This window comes from Tachypleus tridentatus, chromosome 6 (genome assembly GCF_004210375.1).
Source record: "Tachypleus tridentatus isolate NWPU-2018 chromosome 6, ASM421037v1, whole genome shotgun sequence".
NCBI lineage: Eukaryota > Metazoa > Arthropoda > Merostomata > Xiphosura > Limulidae > Tachypleus > Tachypleus tridentatus.
In genome coordinates this window covers 71,821,065-71,843,901 of record NC_134830.1, presented here as the reverse complement: position 1 = coordinate 71,843,901, position 22,837 = coordinate 71,821,065, and the positions used below count along the sequence as shown (strand labels likewise).

Below are 22,837 nucleotides of genomic sequence, written 5' to 3'. Positions count from 1 at the left end.
AAAGAATTTATTTTGCATTTTATATGTACATTTTAAATTCATAAGAGTTGTAGTATTAGTTAATTTTTCGAAAGGTTTTATTGAGTTTTTACTTTATGTATTTTAATTATCATTATGGTGTCACCGAATTTTTTCTTGCGTAAAGTTTCGGATTTTATGCTTACTGCTGGGTTTTGTGTTAGTGTTTCTTTTTTGTTGGCATAAAATATTTATTTTGTAAACTTTACTCAAAGAATGTTTAATTTTCATTTATTTTTGTTTGTTACAATACAGAGTTTATTTTATTTAATTATATTTAATGAAAAGATTTATCTTTGGTTATGTATTGTTATAATTGTAATATATAACCTTTTGTTTTGCTGTAATGTTTTATTATGCTATTTTACTTATATGAAGTGTGATGTAAGTGTTTTGAAGAGATGATTATAATCTACACTATTTATTGACTTATGCACGTGATGTTTTAATTAGTTTTTGAGGTTTAAAATCAGAGATGTTCACCCAATTAGAATGAATGTAATGAAGAGAAGAGACACGTAGTATGCAGGCATATACTCGTAATGTATATTTTACTCTCGTAGCTAATATACAAGTAACCTAAGAAATTGAGTCAATCATCTAAGATGACTCATGTACTTTCTTGTGGGTAAACTTGCTGTAATTTCAACTTACTATATAAATATTGACAATCATCCTTTTCATTTGAAAGTCAGTTGAAGCTCCCTACATGCAACTCTCTATTTTTGAAGTGAAAGTTACGATCTGTTATGTGAGTAATATCTGTAAATTGGCGTTGTTGTGAGACGAACATAAAGTCATAATTTTTTGGTCTCAAACAATCTTCTTTCTTACCTATAAAAACATAATTCAAGATAATAACCCACAACCCACGTGTTTCTCCACTAAAGATACTACAGTTTATACTTGTTTTTAATAACAATTGTTTCTTTAATTTTACAAATGGGTACCAGTCTATTCATTTGCTCCAAACTTAATCAAAGTCAGAAAAAGATCGAATTTCTGTTCCGTAAAAAATTTATATTAAGCTTTTGGTCATACTTCTATTAGTATCCAATTACTTCACAGAAAACCGATAAAACTGAGAGTCTGCATTGTCTCAAGATGATTGTTGGTTTAGTAATAGTCGATCATCAAAGAAAACAGAGGAGCAACCAGATTTTATTAGATTTTAATATGATAGGGAAGGTCTTTTTACAATCTTAGAATTTATTCTCAGCTCAGCCCTAAAACAGTTTCTAACTTGTTAGATAGAATATTTTCCAATTAAATAACTTTTCAAACTTTTCTGATGTCAAAGCCAAATGTTAATAACAGAAGTTATACATTTCTTTAGTGGATCGTTAGTAAATAGAAAATGTTGCTGTTAACGTCTTTTGTCAAATACATGACAAACTCGTATGTGGTTTGAACATACAACCTTCTATAAAGGTACGTAAAATTAAGAATAAGTAAATAAATACTAGTGAGTATTTTCAAAATTTAAGCATTCTTAGAGCGTATCGTATTTTTATTTTATGAAAGCATGGATTTCCAAAAAAACACCAACGTCGTATTTAATTTTAATTTAATAGCTTGTTAAATTTGCTGAGTTCACAAGTGTTTCTCAATATGCTTATAGAATATTACTTAGATCTCCATCTATTTATCTAGTGTTCTATAATTGAAATTCCACTTCAAAGATAGCATATAAATTTTCTCTTTTATTTCACTTACAAAATAAGTATAATTCACCAAATATTGCAGTAATTCAAATCCACCGTTAGTATTTAAAATACAAAATCTTTACGAAGATTAAATTATTTCTAATAAACTAATGAAATCCGTTGAAAAATTCAAAACGTAGAAATTTTAAACGAGCGGTTTTGATTACGAATCATCAGGATTGGAAAATTATTGAGCGATCAACAAAGTTAACTTTTTGTCTTATAACACATTTATACTCATAATGTTTTCAACTCGCTTTGTTAACCGAAAATTCTTTAATGGCTAACTGTAAGTCTGCAAACTTACGACTCTAAAAGCTTTGCACTTAACTAAAACCAAACTAACAAGAAATATAAACTAAAAATAACAAATTAAAGGTAATACATCTTAGTTATAAAAGGTTTAGTTTAAAAAAACAGTGAGAGATAAACTACAAAGAGTTTCTTCTTTAATATTAATATTTGTTTCTCCGTTCTGGAGAGCGTAACGTATATTTTTTGTAATTTTTAAGATAAATGAGAATTCTTTTAGTTAATAGATATGTGAACGGATGGACGGGTGGCTTCAACTGCGTTAATGAAAGATATAAATTTTACATAACTCTATCATTTCACTTTTATAGCGAATAGTTGTTACTTCTATATATTTCTATTTCGTCACATACAAATTTGAACATAGTATTTAATATATAACCCAAAGCTTCAAAGTCTTTGTTGACAATTTTTGGAACATACAATATTGGATCAATCTACATTTTATCTTTTTTCTCATAAAAATTTAAACTTATGTTTTATTATTAGAAACTGAAATATCTATATTAATCGCTAGTAAAATATGCTTCATAAATGTGCTGCTTTCTTTATGCGTACACTCAGTGGCCATTTTATTAGGCACACATGCTCAACGCAAATAGCCAAATAAAGAATCATGCTGCAACTCAATATATAAACCATCCTTACATGGTCAAGAGGTGATTGTTGTTCAACCAAGCATTAGAATGGGGAAAATGCACGATGTAAGCGACTTTGCCCGTGTAATGATTGTTGGTGCCAGACGTGGCCAATCCAGCATCTAAAACATTGCTGACCTCTTAGGATTTTCACGCATTACAATCTCTAGATTAGTACGGAAAACAAAAAAAAATCCAGTGAGCATCACTTCTATAGTCAAAAAACACCTTATTAGTGAAAAAGATCAAATGAGAATAGTCAGACTTGTTCAAACTGACAGGAAAACCATAAATACTCAAATAACCAATCTTCACGACAGTAGTATGCATAAGGGCATCTCTGAACGCACGTGTTGAGCCTAGAAGCACATGGGTTACAGCAGCTGGGTTCCGTTCCTATCAGCTAAAAACAGGAAGACGAGGCTGCAGTAGGCACGGAATCACCAAAACTGGATGATTCAAAATTGGAAAAACGTCTCCTTGTTTGACGAATCTCGATTTCTGCTGCGACATGCAGATGGTAGGGCCAGAATTTGGCGCAAATAGCATGAATCCATTGATCCATCCTTCCTTGTGTCAACTGTGCAGGTTTTTATTGGTGATGTAATGCTATGGAGAATGTTGTATTGGCACACTAACCCCTTAATACCAATTTAGCATCATCTGAATACCACAGCGTATCTAAACATTGTTGCTGACCACGTGCATCCCTTTATGGTCACAGTCTACCAGTTTCCCAATGGCCACTTCAAGCAGGATAATACGCCATCTCACAGAGCACTCATCATCTTAAGTTGGTTCTACGAACATGACAATAACTTCAGAGTACTCCAATGGCCCGCACACTCACCAGATCTCAATCCAATAGAGTACCTTTGGGATGAGGTAAAACAGGATTTTTGCAGCGTGAATGTGTAGCTGACAAATCTGCAGGAACTGCATGGTGCTGTAGAGTTAACATGGACCAAAATCCTTAAGGAATGTTTCCAGCATTTTGTTGAATCCATGCGGCGAAACATTCAAGCTGTTCTTGAGGCAAAAGGGGTCCTACCCGATACTAAGTAGGCGTACCTAATAAAACGGCCACTGATTTTATGTTTCTATTAAAAATGAATAGTTAAATTAAAATATTCTGGTCTTGTAAGATTATAATTTATTTGTTAACTTCAGAGGATTTTAAGGTGTTCGAATTACAAGTCAAAACCATCACTTACTGCTTTCCTCATTATAGATTCCACTTTTATTTTTTAATGTTTAATTAAAATTATTTCACAAAGAAATAATTTTTCATTGAGATCGATTTCATGTCTAATAATAATTAACCATAATAATGCTCGTTTTTTAAAATTTTATCAAGTAAAATATGTACATTGCAATAGTAGTAAAAATAAAATATTACTCTGTGCTCACACCAAGACTAAATTGAAAAAGATTTAATAGGATATAGCGTTTATATTATGAATATAAGGAAAGGCAGCGATGTAAGACAACTGTAAACTGAAAGATTTAAACGTTGAGCTATAAAAATGACATTTATGAATTCCTTTGGGTTATTTTTTGTTTCTTTGTTTTCTTATCTAGCTATTATTTGAACACTCATACTCTTTACTTTCATATTTGAGGTACCATTACATAAATAAATTAAATACCCCTTTCTTAACAAAATACTGAAATATATGTTTTTGAGCTATAAACTGAAACTTCTATTAACTAATAGAAGGTTAAAAGTTTTCCTTTAAAACTTTTGGTTTCAAAAATAAAATATAGAATCATTCACTGAGTACGATGGAATTAATAAAACATGATTTATTTGAAGGAAAGAAAGTTATGGAAATCAATTAATTAAAACATTTATATTTTTTGGTAAGCGTAAAACTATGTACTGTTCCAACTGTAGGGAAGGAATCATGACGTTTAGCCAACGCATTGAGACTGATAACTGGCTGAGGTAGAGTTCTTAGAATAAATAATGGGCCGTAACCATGGGTGATATAATAAAAGTTTAATGCTTTATGTCACGTTTAAACTAAGATTTACAATAATGTAATTCAGCCACCTTATGTACAGTTTTGAATTAAAAGCCTGCCTTCAACTCATTACTAATTTATTCTTACGTCTAATAACACGAGTAAGTTTAAAAGGAAGGACTTGTGGTAAAGATAATTTTCATTCCGCTGTTTTATTAGAGTAGACATGGAGTTAGAGTTTATTGTGGTTGGTGTTGACAAGTTACTTTCACCCTGATCTGTCACTTCCAAAGTATAAAGGTTATAGCACCCAGTCCTCGAGCAGCTTTGCGCGAAACTTGACAAAACAAACAGATTTTAACATCGTAGTTATTATCTTTTGTGTGTTCGTTGAATTTGTTTTCAAAAAGAATCTTACATAGATTGTTAAATATTTTAAATAATACATTGGAAAAAGTACTTAAAATGTCCAAATACGGTAGAAGGAGTCAAATTATAAAAGCATGATATTTAAACATATTCTGACATTAATTATGTTTCGTATAGTCTATTTCTTAAGTATATATTTATTTTTTAAAGTATAAACTGTTAACTGGCTAATTTTAAATGTACAAAAAATTACAACGTATTCATTAAAACAAAATTCTTGAGATAATTATTCTATATTCACGACTATTTGAAAGTAACGCCCCCAGTGGCTCAGCGGCATGTCTCTGGACTAAAAACCTGGTTTCGATACCCCTGGTGAGCAGAGCACAGATAGACCATCGTGTAGCTTTGTGCTTAATTCAAAACAAGAACAACAACAAATAAAAGCAGCGTATTCTTATAAGTTTTGCTTAGTTTTTGTTTTAGAACAAAAGAAAATAAGCTAGGTGCGCTCTGTCTGTCGGGGGAGTTGAATCCTGATCTTAACCTTGTAAGTCCAAAAATGCACCGCTAAATCAGAGGGAGATTCTTCTTTTTTTTTTACATAAATCCCATTAGGTGTAATGAAGCTGATAATATCATAATCATATGATTTTTTTTTTTTTATATGCAGGAAAGGTTCAAGAGAGAATTTCGAAATAGAGTTCAACGACGTAATCATCTCCGCAGGCGAGAAGAACAATTCTTTGAGATGAATAACTCGAACGTCGTGACGCTCCCAGCTAGGCAGGCTTTTCCTAAACCTGAAAGTGGACAAAGAGTTTGTCTTTTTAAATCACATTGATTCTTTTTTAATCAGTGTGTGACTTAATTGAATACTAATTTTTATTACTGTCGATCCTGCGAAACTATCATTGTCTGCAGTCACCAGTAAACTTGGAAACGTAAACTTAATAACCGTAATAAGGTTTGGTTTGTTTTGAATTTCGCGCAAAGCAACACGAGAGCTGTCTGCGCTAGACGTCCTTAATTCTGTCGTGTAAGACTAGAGGGAAAGTAGCTAGTCATCACCCCCCACTGCCAACTCTTGGGCGAACATGTATGGTGTGACGGCGATCCGAACCTGCGACCCTCATATTACGAGTCGAGTGACTCTTAACCACCTGGCTGTGCCGGGCTCCGTAATAAGGTGATATGCTAAGAAAATGTAAAGTACATCCAGATAATACGATGTTTAGTGAAATATTACTGTTCTTCGTAGTAATCGTAACCTCTAAATATAATTAGCGTAATTTTGATATTTGAGAGGTTTGTGCAATTTTACGCGATTGATTTCTTTTCACTGTTTATATTTTTACAACAATTTCATTTTTGACGTAACATTTCAAATATACCATACTATATCATTATCTTATCAAGTGACAGTTAACTAGGCCAAACCTAGACCACCGACATGATTAACTAAATAAAAATTAGGATTTACAAACTTCATTTGCCTATTTGCACTTTGAAGATACCTTGTCACGCGAATTAGAGAGTGAATGAAATATATACACACAAAAACACAAATAAAAAACACTTTTTCATTTTTTGGTGACTTGGTCGAAATTCATCCTGGTCTCTTTCCTATTCATAAGTGATACTGCTTTCATAATTCTGATTAATAGTTACGACTGCAGTTGGTTAAGGCGCTTGACTCGTAATCTGAAGGTCGCGAATTCGAATACTCCTCACACCAAACGTGTTCTCCCTTTCAGCTGTGAGGGTGTTATAATGTGACGCCAAATCCCACTATTCTTTGGTAAAAGAGTAGCCCATGAGTTGGCGGTTGGCGGTAATGACTATCTGTCTTCCCTCTAGTGTTATACTGCTAATTTAAGGTTGGCTAGCGCAGATAGTCTTCGTGTAGCTTTGCGCGAAATTCAAACCAAGCTATAGCTAAAATAAAAACAAATTTATTTCCGTCGGACGTGTATATATTTTGTATTCAGAATAAGACCAGATCATAAATGCTTATATTTTATGTGAAATGTCCATCCGATTTTACACTAGAGTTTTTGTTCTAAAAGCTCTTATAAAGCTGTTATTTAATACTATATACCTGGAAACTACCAACAAAAATCATCTGGAAACTAAATAAAGTTAAAAATTATTTATCTTCTTTTATTAATTGCTAGGGTTTGTTCGTTTGAAATTAGGCACGAAACTACACAATGGACTAACTATGCTCTGCCTACCATGGGTGTCGAAACCTGGTTTTTAGAGGTGTATGTCCGCAGATATACCGCTGTGCCACTGGGGGGCATTTTGGGTAGGAAATGGTCTAATAGTTAACCTCTTATATAAGTTTAAATTAATTTATTAGCATGCAGCACTGAATACAAGTTAAAAATATAATAACAGTTAAATAAATTATTCTAGTGGTTGAACCAGCGCGGATTAAAACTTTTAGGACCTATTTTTGAATTTGAGATTGAAAAACATTAGTTAAACCTAGTACAGTATCTCGATGTATTGCTCATTAGTTTACGTATGTTTAGCGCACGAAGGAGACATAGGGGCTCTTAGTAGTGGCGAAGGAGGTCAGATTTAAATGCACTTTTCTGATATTGCTCCCCAAGGGGCTATAAATGTACATAAAACGTTTGTGACAACCAGTTATTATATGACACACACAAAGACTTTTGTGAAATAATGATTTAGATTACACTTGTTAAAATCCGCTCTTTTGTCTGCAAGTATTACTGGTTATTAGTTCGTTTAATATGTCTTGCAACTTTTCCAAGTATTACTGATTAGTTCGTTCATGTTTCAAGTATTACTGGTTATTTACAACTTCTCTCTACTATTAATTAGTTCTTTTCAGTAATATATGCTCTGTCTTCAGATCATTTACAAAAATCAGTAAATTCGTGACTTTTTTATTTTATGCTATTGTTTGTTGAAAACTATCCTTTTAAATGGTTTATTTAAACGTTATTAAAATTATATATTCAGAAAAAGTGAATCAGCTATTTTCGTGTGTAAAATTGCTAAGACTTCATGTAGCTTAACTTGCCAGTACTTTATTCATCTCTGAATGTGTAGGCTTTATTGTTTTGTTCTAATACTCGCTATTAAACATATTATAGCATTCCTGTTCGACGGAAACTATCATGTGGCATACTTTCAACGAGTAGAAGCGGCATAAAATGTCTACGATCTGCACTAATGACACGTAATAATTTCATAACGGAATTGGGAAGGTTTCAGTGTTTATATATTTGTACTTAACTGTGTGTGTGGCCGCCTATATGTCATCGAGAGTAAGAGTTGGTATATCTAGTTGTAACTTGTACTAAGTATTAAAGTGAAAGTATTTGAATTAAAAACCCATAATTGTTTTATTTATTCTCCAGATCAAAATATAAACAGTTTATAAATAAACAGTAGAAATAATTATCTTATGTTACTAATTCACTACAGGAGATTGTTTTTGAATTTCGCGCAGAGCTACACGAGGGCTATCTGCGATAGCCGTTCCTAATTTAGTACTGTAAGACTAGAAGGACAGCAGCTAGTCATCACCACCCACCGTCAACTCTTGGGTTACTCCTTTCACCAAAGAATAACATGTCTTATAACTTTTCCAAGTATTACTGGTCATTAGTTCTTTTCACATGTCTGAAAGAGCGAGCATGTTTTGGTGCGATGGGGATTCGAACCCGCGACCCTCGAATTACGAGTCGAGCTCCTTAACCACTTGTCCATGCCAGGACCAATCTACTACACCTTCAAACAAATATTTCATTGTGTGACGAACTGTTCTAAAATATTTTGTTCAAATATTGTTTATAAAATTTAACGATTAAATTTAACAAAGTTTAGAAACAATACAACGCCCAGATATTTTATTATGTAAGATTGAGCAGAAACGCCAATAGTAAATTACAATAAAGTTTATTTTATCTTTGACGTTGCCAAATAAAGATTTTATATGAAAGAAATTGTTGTTGTTTTGAATCAAGCACAAAGCTACACAATGGGCTATCTGTGCTTTGCTCACTACGGGTATCAAAACTCGGTTTTTAGCGTGTAAGTCCCCAGGGGACTTGAGCCACTGGGGGACATGAAAGAAATATCTTTATAAAGTATTAATACCTAATCTATATTTATCTTGAAATGTAAGTTTAATAAATATATCAAGTGTTTATTTTACTCAAATTATCTTATATAAAAATTGATTATAAAGCGCCCTTGGAGACTGAGAATTTAACATTAAGGAAATTTAAGGTGGTTTATTTCTACTACCTTCCTACAAATGGTTGTATACAATGAAAGTCGATAGGAGTTGAGAGGTCATGGGCTCAAAAATAAAACTTCTAATCCTTAACTAATTTTTCTAGTTGCTAGAATGAGATCAGCGTCTGGATATTCTTTAAGAGATGGAATATTCTTAACGCGTTCAGGTGAGTTTTAATCATGACAACAAGGATAGATAATGAAAAAAAAAACAATTGTGATTTTGAGTATCTTGGGAAAGCCTATTTTACATATATATTTTGTTATTGTGCTGCTTATAAAATCGCCTGCTTACGATTAATATATTTGATAGCTTTAGGACTATTGTTTTATGAATTATAAATGTGGATGTAAGTCCTAAGTGTATGAAATTTAATATTACTGAACGATGTATCTGTGTTTTATAATTCCAAGCACATGAAATTATAATATCAATCATACGTGTAGTCTCTAAACCGCCTTGGAGAAACAGTATTGGTGTGATATCAGTTGTTGTCTCTTGGTGCAGCGCTACAAAATGATCTATCCTCACTCTGTTCTTCACAGTAAATAAAAACCCATATTTTAGTGTTGCAAAATTGTAAACGTACCTCTGATTCATCAGAGAGACCTGTAAAATAACTATGTTTTTCTAATACGGCCGTTTGAATAAACTTTAAAAAAGGAGAAATTAATTCCATAATAAACGTGTGTTTATTTTACACAATGACATATCACATGCAAGACTTCAAGTTTTACCTATGTGATGTATTAAAATAATTATTTCTATTTCTTCTCTTTGTATATGTTACTACAACGAATTTCAAATTCGTAAAATAAAATTATTTGTATCTGTTCAACTCATGCTACTTGCCGCTCGTATATTCTTAAACCTATTTCTGATCGTTTTTGTGGTACCTCTACCAGCTGAAACTTGTCTGTTTAAAAAACAAAACAAATCCAATAACTCCATAATTTATGTTACATTTTTCCACAGTTGTATTTCGATGGATTTTAAGCAAAACCTGACAGAACACTTGACGTGTTGAGATTTTTAAAACCTCCCTGGAGGTAAGTGTTCTGTAACAGGAAAAATATATTTTTATTCCACAAAACACAATGTAAAGACCAAGATTTGTGACATCTTTTCACAATTTCATATAAATTTCGTAAAAATATAAAATAACCTTTTCGTATACGTTTTGGTGCTCAAAATAACTGAATGACTCGATTTTATTTTCTTTAAAAGGTGTGCAAATTATAAACTTCACAAAGGACAAAAGATGACAAAAGACTATCATTGGAATATTATTGTAATTAAAACAGAAGATCGAAACAGGTTAATATAAGGTGAAAGTGTACTGAATTAAAAACACAAATAAGTGGCAAAATGTGAATTTTTGTGAATACAAAAGGTAGACGTAGGTAAGATATGTAAACTTGTGCATATTAAAAATATGCAAACAGTTACAAAAGTTGATCTTTCGAGAAACAAGTTGAAAGCCAAACGACAACAAAAGATGAATTCTTAGGGAATACTAGATGTAAACGGTAGAAAAAGGTCGACTGCATGTGTCTAAAAGATACAACTACGTAGCAAAGAGCCAACTGCAAATGTTCAAAAGACACAAACAAGTAACAAAAGCTCAATTGCAAATGCTCAAAAGACACAAACAAGTAACCAAAGGCTAACTGTAGATGCTCAAAAGACACAAATAAGTAACAAAAGGCCAACAAATGTTCAAAAGATACAAACAAGTAACAAAAGGCCAACTGCAAATGCTCAAAATATGCAAACAAATAACTAAAGGTCAACTGCAAATGCTCAAAAGACACAAAGAAGTAACAAAAGGCCAACTGCAAATGCTCAAAATATGCAAACAAGTAACTAAAGGTCAACTGCAAATGCTAAAAAGACATAAAGAAGTAACAAAAGGCCAACAAATGTTTAAAAGATATAAACAAGTAATAAAGGGCCAACTGCAAATACTTAAAAGAGACAAACAAGTAACAAAGGGTCAACAAATGTTTAAAAGATATAAACAAATAACAAAAGGCCAACTGCATATGCTCAAAAGAGACAAACAGGTAACAAAAGGCCAACTGTAAATGCTCAAAAGAGACAAACAAGTAACAAAAGGCCAACTACAAATGCTCAAAAGACACAAATAAGTAACAAAAGGCCAACTGCAAATGCTCAAGGATACAAACAAGTTACAAAAGGCCAACAAATGTTTAAAAGATATAAACAAGTAACAAAAGGCCAACTGCAAATGCTCAAAAGAGACAAACAAGTAACAAAAAGCCAAATGTAAGTGCTCAAAAGAGACAAACAAGTAATAAAAGGCCAGCTGTAAATGCTCAAAAGATACAAACAAGTAACAAAAGGCCAACTACAAATGCTCAAAAAGACACAAATAAGTAACAAAAGGACAAATTTTTAATTCATAAAATATTTTGGTCACTGAAGTATGGAAACAGTTAAGAAACACCAGCCTTCGTAATTAAAACAGTTCAGGCAAATTGTAAGAAGAGATTAACTGAACAAAATAAGTCTATCAGAATTTCTTCAGAAATCACAATAACGTACTCTATAAAATCATTCTGCAATGAGAGTAATATCGCCCTCCAGTAACACAGCAGTATGTCTGAGGACTTTCAATGCTAAAGACAGAGTTTTGATACCCGTGGTGGGCAGTGCACAGATGCCCACGGTGTAACTTTGTGCTCAAATAAAAACAACAACAGAGTAATATCGAAATATGTTTAGATAATTAAAATAAGAGATGAGATAGTGAATACGAGTTATGTCAAATTAAAAGGTTTAATTCACAAAAACTAATGGTTTGCAAAATTTACATGTTTTGGATTACGAATTGAAAAAAAAAAGTTGTCACATTGATTAAAGTGATATTATGAAGTCACATATTACTTTAAGCTGCTTGATATATGCAATATCAAACTATAAATTAAATCTCAAAATTATAAAAATAATACATGAAGATATAAATTAGTTCTACATGAAAAGGTATATTGCACTATATAAAAACATTCAGGAAAAATATGAATTCGCTGTATATTCGCATGAGTTAATACATTAGTAATTAAAATTGTAAGGGTGTTATGTGAAAGGCAAATTTCAAATAAATTGGAAACTGGAGTAAAACAAATTTAAATTTAAATAACGTTAAAATATTTTAATAAATTAGAAGAATACCAAAAGTAAAGAAATGTGTCCTTTAGAGATTAGCTGCGTACGCAAACTAAAGTTATTTAAAATCACTGAACGTAATTGAATAATTTAGTTTCGTATTTATTTTATGAAACTATAGCTATACGAACAAATAAGATAAAGTGTCACGTGCTGCCCGGCATGGCTAAGTAATGTGATAGTCCTAAGTTCGAATCCTCGTCTCAACAAACATGCTCGCTCTTTCAGGCGTGGAAGCGTTTTAATGTAATTGTCAGTTCAACTATTCTTTGCTAAAAGAATAGACCATATGTGGGTAACGCGTGTGGCTTTGACTAGCTGCCTTCCTTGTAGTCTTTCGTTGGTAAATTAAGGACGGCTAGCGCAAGGTAATAGTCGCGTATTTTTACGCAAAACTCAAACTAAATTTTGTTACGTACAATAAAATTACCTGTAGTCCCATTTACATGGGCAGGTATGTAAACAACATATTTTAATTTGTCAAATTTTCAACATATATCCTATTGAAAGAATTTATAGAACTCATATATATATATATATATGATATATATGTGGTATATATATATATATACCATAAAACATAACAGTACAAAAATGTTTAAAACAAAAATAGAGACGGTCTGGTATCTTAAACCACAGACATATATATTTTATTTGGCCTGAAACATGTTGAAATATTCCAGAAATATTACACAAGCAAAGGGGATTAATACTGTTGTATATTACTATTAAATTGTTTGTGGGTTGTTCGTACTTAATTGGAATATTTTATAAGTATTAGAAAATATTTAAAGACAATTTTATAATTGTTTTGTGTAAAAAAAAAGTCCTCTGTAGGCAACATCATTATTTTTGAAAGAGTTCCGATAAGTGGTCACTAAAGTGAAGTGTATTCAACGATTTTCTGGAACTTGAGGAGCTCCTTCACCTTCTGGTCACCAATAACAATTAACTAACTATATCGCTGCATCTCACATTTGATCCACTCATCCTGATTGAGATGAGCAAAAAGTGCAAAGTTCATCCAACAAGCGTCAATATCTACTGAAATTAAGAAAAAATAAAACTCTTATGGGATTTACGAATTACTTAATGTCTGAAGATGATCAAGATGTAATTGAAAGCTTGCAAGATAGTGACTGTCGAAATTGGGCCCGGCATGGCCAATGTGTTCGACTCGTAATGCGAGGGTCACGGGTTTGAATCCAAGTCGCACCAAACATGCTTGTCCTTTCAGCCGTGGGGGCGTTATAATGTAACGGTCAATCCCACTATTCGATGGTAAAAGAGTAGCCCAAGAGTTGGTGGTGGGTTGTGACGACTAGCTCCCTTCCTTCTAGCCTTACACTACTAAATTAGGGACGGCTGGCGCAGACAGCTCTCGTGTAGCTATGAGCAAAATTCAAAACATACAAACTGTCAAAATTTGAGTGCATAATATTATGTGTTTGCTTGTTTTTCCAAGACTCGCTTTTACTAGTGTCTTATTTTGTTATTATTTGTAATCCCATGTATTGTCGTTAATATAACATATATATATACTGTAGACTTGGTTTTTATTTACAAGAATTGCTACAGTTTCGTTTTTCTACCTGGTTCGTCATATTAATCACATTATTTACCGTTCATATAGTTTCAATAGTTTATGTGTAATAATATTAGCAGTGTGTTAAAAAATGGAGTAAATTGTATATTTACTGTGTAACTCCATATATTATGCTTATATATCTTGTAACCTAGTTCTTAAGTGTAATGATGATACGCATTCTCACCTTTGTTTTTACGTTCATTCTAAAAATCAAACAGATTTTCGAAACGCCTGTCTGCCATGACTATCACAATAAACAGTAATGGTATGCACATATTAATATTATATAGGAAGGCTAAAATGCGTACATTAAATTTGAAAAGTTACCCCTCATTGTGTTTCTAAAAGAATGCAATACTTTTGAATTATGTCCTAAATTCTTGTGCTTCCAAATATTCAACATCAACCTAAGGTTTAATAAACAATACCATGGTACCCAGAAAAAATTAAACAAAGAGCTACTGGACATATAAAACAAGTTAAAAACAAATTACTAGAGTCATTTGTTTTCAGCCTCTTAATGTTAAAACAAAATATTGGTCGCTTGAACTGCGTATATTTAAAACTAGTCTTTGACACTTAAAGTACGCAAAAATGATTGCAGTGTAAACTAATACAATTAAAGAAACTACACAAGCTAAAAAGAGAATGTTCCCTATGATGATGTTTACTGAAAACCCATCTGAAATGCTACACATTTTCATGTTTTAATCGACCCTTAAAATATGTTTTGTCTGTGTTTTAAACTTCGCTATTACTCTTTAAAAAAATCAACTATACTGATTTATTTGTAAATTTTGAAAAATTACTAACTAGTGTTAAACGTTACCCATTTGGTCTAAAAACGAGTACACCTTTGATAGCTTTGTCACAGTAATATCAGGGATAGCTTTATCTCTGTTCCATCCTTATCGGTTTAAAAACATAATAGTGACCTGTCTGACAATGAAACAGCTGCCTTGAATAATCTAAAACATTTAAATAATGTAGTGTTCTCAAAGCCGGACAAAGTAAATTGTGTCGTCATTCTAAACAAACAAGCTTACTTTGACAGAGTCCATGACATCTTAAATAAATCCAGCAAGTTTAAAGCTTTACATAAAGGTTCTACCCAACAAAGAGAAAATAAACTTTAAAGATTCCTATTAAAACTCAAGACTCTTTTCATTTATCTAATTGCGTCAAATCCATAGTATTTGATTTATCTGTGTACATAACAAGTATTGGTATTATACACTAAGATTCTGCTTGATGAAGTATTTACTTATAACACTAAAGTCAATAGCTTAACTAAATATCAGTTTACGAAACTATTTGAAATTAAGGTCGAAGAACCTAATTTTGTGTTTAATAATAAAACACATCATCAAACTGTTTGTGTGGTCATAGGCTTACCACTTCCTCCCATACTAACTAATTTGGTTACAGTCATGTACGTCGAATTTAAACCTCAGTTTACAAGCGACACATTGATAGACTTTTATTGTATTCAGAAATTAAAAACATGCCGAAAGGTTTCTAGATTATTCAAATTCAAAGCACAGAAATATCGAGTTCACAGTTGAAAATCAAAATGGATCTAAGCTGCCTTATTTAGATCTAGAGCTCATCAACTGGAACAATAGACTCGAAAGTAAGTACATGTCTGTACTATCATTTTAGTACATTTATACCTGAATGTTACAAAACTAATTTAATAAGTATCTTAGTTTATAGAACATATAAAATTACTAGCTCTTGTGGCTAGTTTCGTAATGAACATATCAATATTAAAATGTTTTGGTTAAAAATGCCTTCCCTCTAACACTCATCGACAAAAGTATTTTTTGAATGTATCAATAAAGTTTGCAGTCCCAAAATTCCTCTGACCTCAACATTCCTTAAGCCCTATTACTAAGGTGTTACCTTTTATTGGTTCTCAACACAACAAACTAAAAAGTAAAATCAAAAGCATTCTGCAATTTGCAATTAACTTATTCCCAAGTCAACCTAAGAGTAATCTTCAAACCGAACAAACAGATACACAATTTTTTCCTGTTTAAAAACAAAATACCTTCTTCAAAAATCCGCTGGTAGTATACAAATATTAGTGTTCTTACTTTAGACAAATCTATATTGAGTCAATAACTCGAACCTTAACTACCAGAATCAAGAAGCACGTGCATAACAGTCCTTTCAATAACTCTGCAATTTAGAACCACTTGAGCAAAGACTGTAGCGAAAAAAACAAGCAGTGATCACTTTAGAATAATAGACTAACCGAAAGATAAATGTATGCTAAGAAAACAAAACAAAACAGGTGCTTTAAATTCGTAACGTACAAGCTAAGGTGAATAATAAATTAACTACATCACTTCATCTCAAACTATGATCAATTCAAGCATATGAGATGGGCAAAAGGTGAAAAATTCATCCAACAAATCAATGTCAATGCATACTGAAATGAAAAAAACAACTCTCATATGAGTTACAAATCAGCCTACTACAGGCAGGTCAAAAAATAATCGGAAGTTTTATTTTTTAATGAGTTTTAAATATTTTTTATAAGCACCAAATGAAGTTGGTATTGAACAACTAGTACAAAGTGTATGCTCCAAACGAAATATAAATGATAAATTGATATGTCATATGGCTCTAAATTAAAGTCATCTAGAAAATTCTGCTTTACGACTTAAATAATGTTTAGTGACCTGGCGTTCTGTTGAAAATATTTGCAAAACAAAAAAACAAATAGGCATGATACACAAAGCATTAGTCCAATATATACTGATACATATTTGGGATATAAAATTTTAAAAATCACAACAAAACTGTAAGAAGAGTCGTATTAAAAACTCCCTGACAAACATTTTTTTTGTTCTAGTAAGTTTAAAGTTGTTTTGATTTTAAACTAGAATAATTGAGTCAATCTAGGTGAAACTGAAGGGTGGTGTTCACGTCAAATACATTAATATTTCCGTTACCATATATTTCATTGACACACACACACACACACACACACACATACATATACATATATATTATTGCTTTTTCTGGTGACGTTTGTTGGCAATATTAAAATAATAAAAACATACACAAAAAACAATAATTTATATTACACATATGATATTACGAAATCAGTTTGTAGTTTGCACTCTCATCTGGCCCGGCATGGCCAAGCGTGTTAAGGCGTGCAACTCGTAATCTGAGGGTCGCGGGTTCGCATCACGGTCGCGCCAAACATGCTCGCCCTTTCAGCCGTGGGGGCGTTATAATGTGACGGTCAATCCTACTATTCGTTGGTAAAAGAGTAGCCCAAGAATTGGCGGTGGGGTTATAATGTGACGGTCAATCCCACTATTCGTTGGTAAAGAGTAGCCCAAGAGTTGGCGGTGGGTGGTGATGACTAGCTGCCTTCCCTCTTGTCTTACATTGCTAAATTAGGGACGGCTAGCACAGATAGCCCTCGAGTAGCTTTGTGCGAAATTCCAAAACAAACAAACAAAGCACTCTTATCTTAAATCAAACTTACAGTCGTCAACGCCTCATCGAAGGTCACAAACTGAAATTCACAAAGCAATTTATGTAGATTTCTAATATACAATTTATAATGCAAAAACTAAATCGATCACTATAATAGAATGTCCAGAAATTACTACAACTTAACTGGGTTTCTAAGTAAGCTATGAATAGGTTAAACAAATTATTATTGCTGAATTGAATGACTTTACTTAACTTTGGCACTTCCATGACGTCAGAGTCGATCCATCGCTGACTGTCAATTTTAATGAATGTAATAAAACAAAATTTCTGTATAAACAGAATAGTTAAAATAAAAACAAATTCATTTTTATGGCATGTTTCAAACAAATGTTCTTCGTCAGGCTTAATTTAGTTTCCATGTTAAGGTTTTGGAAGAGTAATTGTTCTATGCGTTGCGCGTTAAAGCAAGTTTGTTACTATCATATCCTTGTGTTTTTGCAGTAATTTTACTTAAGAAAAAAAGCTGTCTATTTAAATTTACAGAAACTGTTAGTCACCTATCAGAAATGTCACATCCTTAATAAACTTTCGTGCAAATAAACACAAGGGTTATCTGCGCTAGTCATCCCTAATTTAACAGTGTGAGATTAGAGGTAAGGCAGATAGACATCACCATCCACCGTAACTCGTGGACTACTCTTATACCAACGAAGAGTAGGATTAACCGTTACATTATAACCCCTTCACAGTTGAAAAGGCGAGCATGTTTGGTGTGACGGGAATTTGAACCCGCGACCATCAGATTACGAATCAAACCCCTTAACTACCTGGCCATGCCGGGCCAGCATTAAGTATAGCAAGCCACACTAGAAATTATTAATCAAAAAATAAAATCGACCATTAGGATCTAAGCGCATCGAGACTGAATGTCAAAGTACAATTCTAAAATGTACCAAAACTTGATATAGAGGAGAGTCTGCTTTTTCTCTTAGTAATACCTTATAAACAGTTGTGCTTTAACGTCTGTATATTTTCACTGTTTCATTTATCTTTATGGCCTAGCGCGTTAAGGCGTGCGCTTCGTAATCTGAGGGTCGCGGGTTCGCGCCCGAGTCGCGCTAAACATGCTCACCCTCCCAGCCGTGGGGGCGTTATAATGTGACGATCAATCCCACTATTCGTTGGTAAAAGAGTAGCCCAAGAGTTGGCGGTGAGTGGTGATGACTAGCTGCCTTCCCTCTAGTCTTACACTGCTAAATTAGGGACAGATAGCTCTCGAGTAGCTTTGTGCGAAATTCCAAAAAAAAAAAAACAAACAAACTTTATTTATTTGTTATGGTATTTTTTATTATAAGGTACAGCTTTTCTTACAATAAAATTAAAAACAAAACATTGTTGTTGTTGTTGTTTTTTAATTAAGCACAAAGCTACACAATGGGCTATCTGTGCTCTGCCCACCACCTGTATCGAAACCTGGATTTTAGCGTTGTAAATCCGCAGACATACCGCTGAGCCACTGGGGGGCAAAACAAAACATATATGCATTCTGCTTTCTGGTATTGGAGTTAGAATGTGACTTTTGTTGTTTTAATATACAAAAATAAAAGATGACTTTTTGTGTTTTATAAAAAGTGACAGTGTAGAAGAATAAAAATAAGTCTACTTTTAATGCGTTGTCAAGCAATGGATAACACAAGCATCACAATCCAACGTACTATCTAGCTACTAAAAACACAATCACCCAAAATACGCTTTAGTTAAACAGTAAAAATATCCTGACTTGGTCCAGATATATGAAGTCATAGGGTTGAATCAGTTTAGGGGTATCCAAACTTCCAGCTTTAACTATCTATACCTAATATTGTAAGGATTCAATAGACGCATGATAAAAATTAGCCTGCACAAGATGATTGCCAATCGGAATTTTTGACCGTTTGTTTTCTATAAAAGTTTAAATAGCGTCTTTTTATACATAATTAAAAGGTGAAAAATGATCTTTTAATCCTTGTAAAATATTAAACCGTATTTGTTTGTTTGCAGCTAAATACAAAGCTACACAATGGGCTATCATCTATGCTCTGCCGACTACGGGTATAGGGACTTGATTTTAAGTGCTGTATCTCACAGAAATACTGCTGTGGCACTAGGGGCAAAATATTGAAGATGGCCGCTGTTTTTTTTTTCTCAAATGATGAGATAACGTTTTGTGATATTGTGTTTTATACAAAAGGTTGAAATTTACCTTTTGTTAAGAACTAAATAGATAACTTGGCAAGAGATAACGTTAAATTTGTACATTAAATATTTCATATATGTAAAGTAAAAACTACATAATTTTAATTTAATTTATAAGCAGTAAGCGCCAATATTGTCTCAATATTGCTTCTAATATACTAAATATATCATTATAAAACATGCTTTTTGACAAAAGATATCTTAAAACTAAGAAATATGTTGTGGCTAATTATGACAAACGCATTTTTACATTACAAAGGTGACGTTTTAGTTTAACAAAACTACTTTATTGACTTTTGTTACCCTACAATATATTTGAACTTGACATTTTAGCAAACAGTTATCAAAGTAAAACATAGCACAATAGTGTACCTGAGTTTTACAAATTAAACGACAAAATGTTAATAAATAATTTAAGGAAATCAGTAGTTTACTTTTGCTCATTTTGAAGTTCATGTTTTTGTTTAAGTCAAAATGTATTTTTTCACTGTGATTTGAAACTATTTACTGACGGTAAAATCAAAAGATTATAGTACTTAAAAATAAGAACAGAGATATTGAGACAATTACTGTTTGGAAAGTACAAGTCAAACAATCGTACTACTTACAAAAATAATTTTTGTTTAGAAATATTGCTTTATCCTTAATTAGTGTAATGGTTGGAATAAGCCCATTCGTGGACGATTTTGCGGTCTGTAAGTGTACCCCCTCCCTCCATCCATAGCAGTGACAAATTTACAAACAATAATACAAAGTAATATTGCCTGAAATATCGATTAAAAATAAATATATCATTTATTACTAACATTCACAAGATAAACAAAATGTAAAATAAAACCACCAAAGTTACACATAAATGGAACACTTCTTCAGACCACGACTTTAGCAAAATTTGTAGGCTTAACTTTCGATACAAAACTAACGTGGGAGAAACATACAAATAATATACTAATAAAAAAAACTGAGAACTTACAAATTACACAATAAGTCTGACCGGCAAAATCAAAGACAGACAATATAATAAAAATATACAAAATATACATTTGACCTATTACCGAATACGCATCCCCAGCATGTTTAAATACAGTACTCAAACACATAAATAAATAACAATCAATACTAAGCTCGTTCATAACCACAACATTCAAAGTCTCTCCTATTACATCATCAAAATGTATGCATAACTACGCAAATATACAAAACATAGCTGATAGACTCTTGGAAAATTCATTAAATTACTTTGAGAGAAACTGGCAAATACTTTACTGAAAGTTGGCCTTAGTACCTCTCTCTTGTTAGTATATATTTTAAGAAATAGATATTTAATAAGACCACCTATTACTAAACTATAAAAACCACACAAGTTTCGGACTGATATAATAACATTTAAAAAGGGTTTTATATATCAAATGTTCTTGTGTTAGTTACGAACTTGTGAAATGGGTTATTTGTATATATCGAACTGTTAGTTTCAGTATAAGACATTACATTGACTCAACATTAGCAACATTATACGACACAAAAGAATGTTAATAGGGATACGTACACAGACATTTACCCTTGAGAAGGTCGGAGAAATTGCAGTTTACTCCTACCTTCATGTCATATTATCATAAACATTCATCTCTAAGAAAAAACACATGTCAGACAGGAGGAAGAGATCCATAATGACATTTATCATCCCTAAAAGAGAAGAAGCGAACAACCAGTTCTCTTTTTACATACCGTGAGCTAAATCATTTATTGTTGTTGTACCTAATATACAAACTAAATCTTATAATTAATAGATATGTATTCTAGTATTATTTAAAAATAATAATACAGAATATTTAGAATCATACTGATATGTTTCTTCCAGTTCTAAATATTTGCTATTATTATATTATAAATAGTTAAACAGATAAAAATGTATTGTTTTCTGTTTTTGGTATTGCTTTTAGCTTATATCGATACAATCAGCTAGCTATGAGAAATTTTACCTAGAAACCATAACGTTACATGACTTTCTTCCCGTGGAAAGAGAATTTCAAATATGTCGATTGTTATTGGTACTAAGTGCTTTCCAGCATGATATTTACGGTACGCTTTCCGTGTGATTTATTCCATCACTTCCACACGATGCACACAATATATCACATGCATTTCTTTCATTTCTTCTGAACGATCAAAATCTAAGACTGCTTACATTAAACTTTCTTTCAGGTAATAAAAACGTTAAAGTAACAAACTTATTTCTAAAAATAACCGATTTTTTTCGTAAGTCTTCCAAGCTAAATATAATAGCGTCAAAAATTATTTTAGACATTTTTTTTTCTATTTAAATGAAATAGATTTGTATAAAATATTTCAAAGATGCTAATTGCTAACTTTAGTTTCTTACTCGGCTTAAAATATAAAGCTAATTACTTTGAGCATGGCTTTCTTGCTAAAATAGTAACCGATTTTTGAGATAAATTTTAGCCTGAAGAGCCAACATTGTGCGAGAAGACATGATGGTATGAAATATAATATTATGAGATGCTACTTACTTTAATAAGAATAAAGCTTTTTTTTAGCTTAACTACCGCAAAAAACAACAACACATAAAAGTAACTACCATCAAAGCATGAGAAACTTTATAACCTAAAATAATGTTTATGCTCATTGTGCTGGTACCCAAAATAAATAAATATTTTTCCATGATTGGTCTTCTTTCTGTAAAGATCAGAAGTCAGGAAGCTGAGAACAATACAAACAGGGTTTGTATAGCTGGTATAGCTATAGCTTGGTATAGCTGTTTGTTTAAAAACAACAACAGATAGTTTATGATTACTAGTTGATTTTTCATATAATTTCAACATAAAATGAATACATTTTGCTAAAATTTTGGCAAGGATCTTATATATATATACGCTGCTGGTCAAAATCTTAAAGTCAATGAACATAAAGAAAAAATGTGCATTTTGCGTTATTAGACTCAACCACTTATTTGAGTAGAGCTTCAAAAGATAAAAATAAGAAAAGGGAAAATAAAAAAAAAATTAGTATTTAACAGGGAAAATGTGAACATTGTGAAATGAGTCTAAATACTA

The 22,837-nt window shown here is 32.0% G+C and overlaps 1 pseudogene across 1 annotated transcript in view; it reads left to right on the top strand.

Annotated features, from left to right (window-relative positions):
* Positions 1-8,371, top strand: part of LOC143251642 (tachykinin-like peptides receptor 99D) — a 62,215-nt pseudogene extending 53,844 nt beyond the window's left edge. Inside the window, exons 5-6 of the transcript XR_013028633.1 lie at positions 5,684-5,830; positions 8,142-8,371. The product of XR_013028633.1 is annotated as a tachykinin-like peptides receptor 99D (transcript). The remainder of the gene's footprint in view (positions 1-5,683; positions 5,831-8,141) is intronic.
* Positions 8,372-22,837: the final 14,466 nt, after the last annotated feature.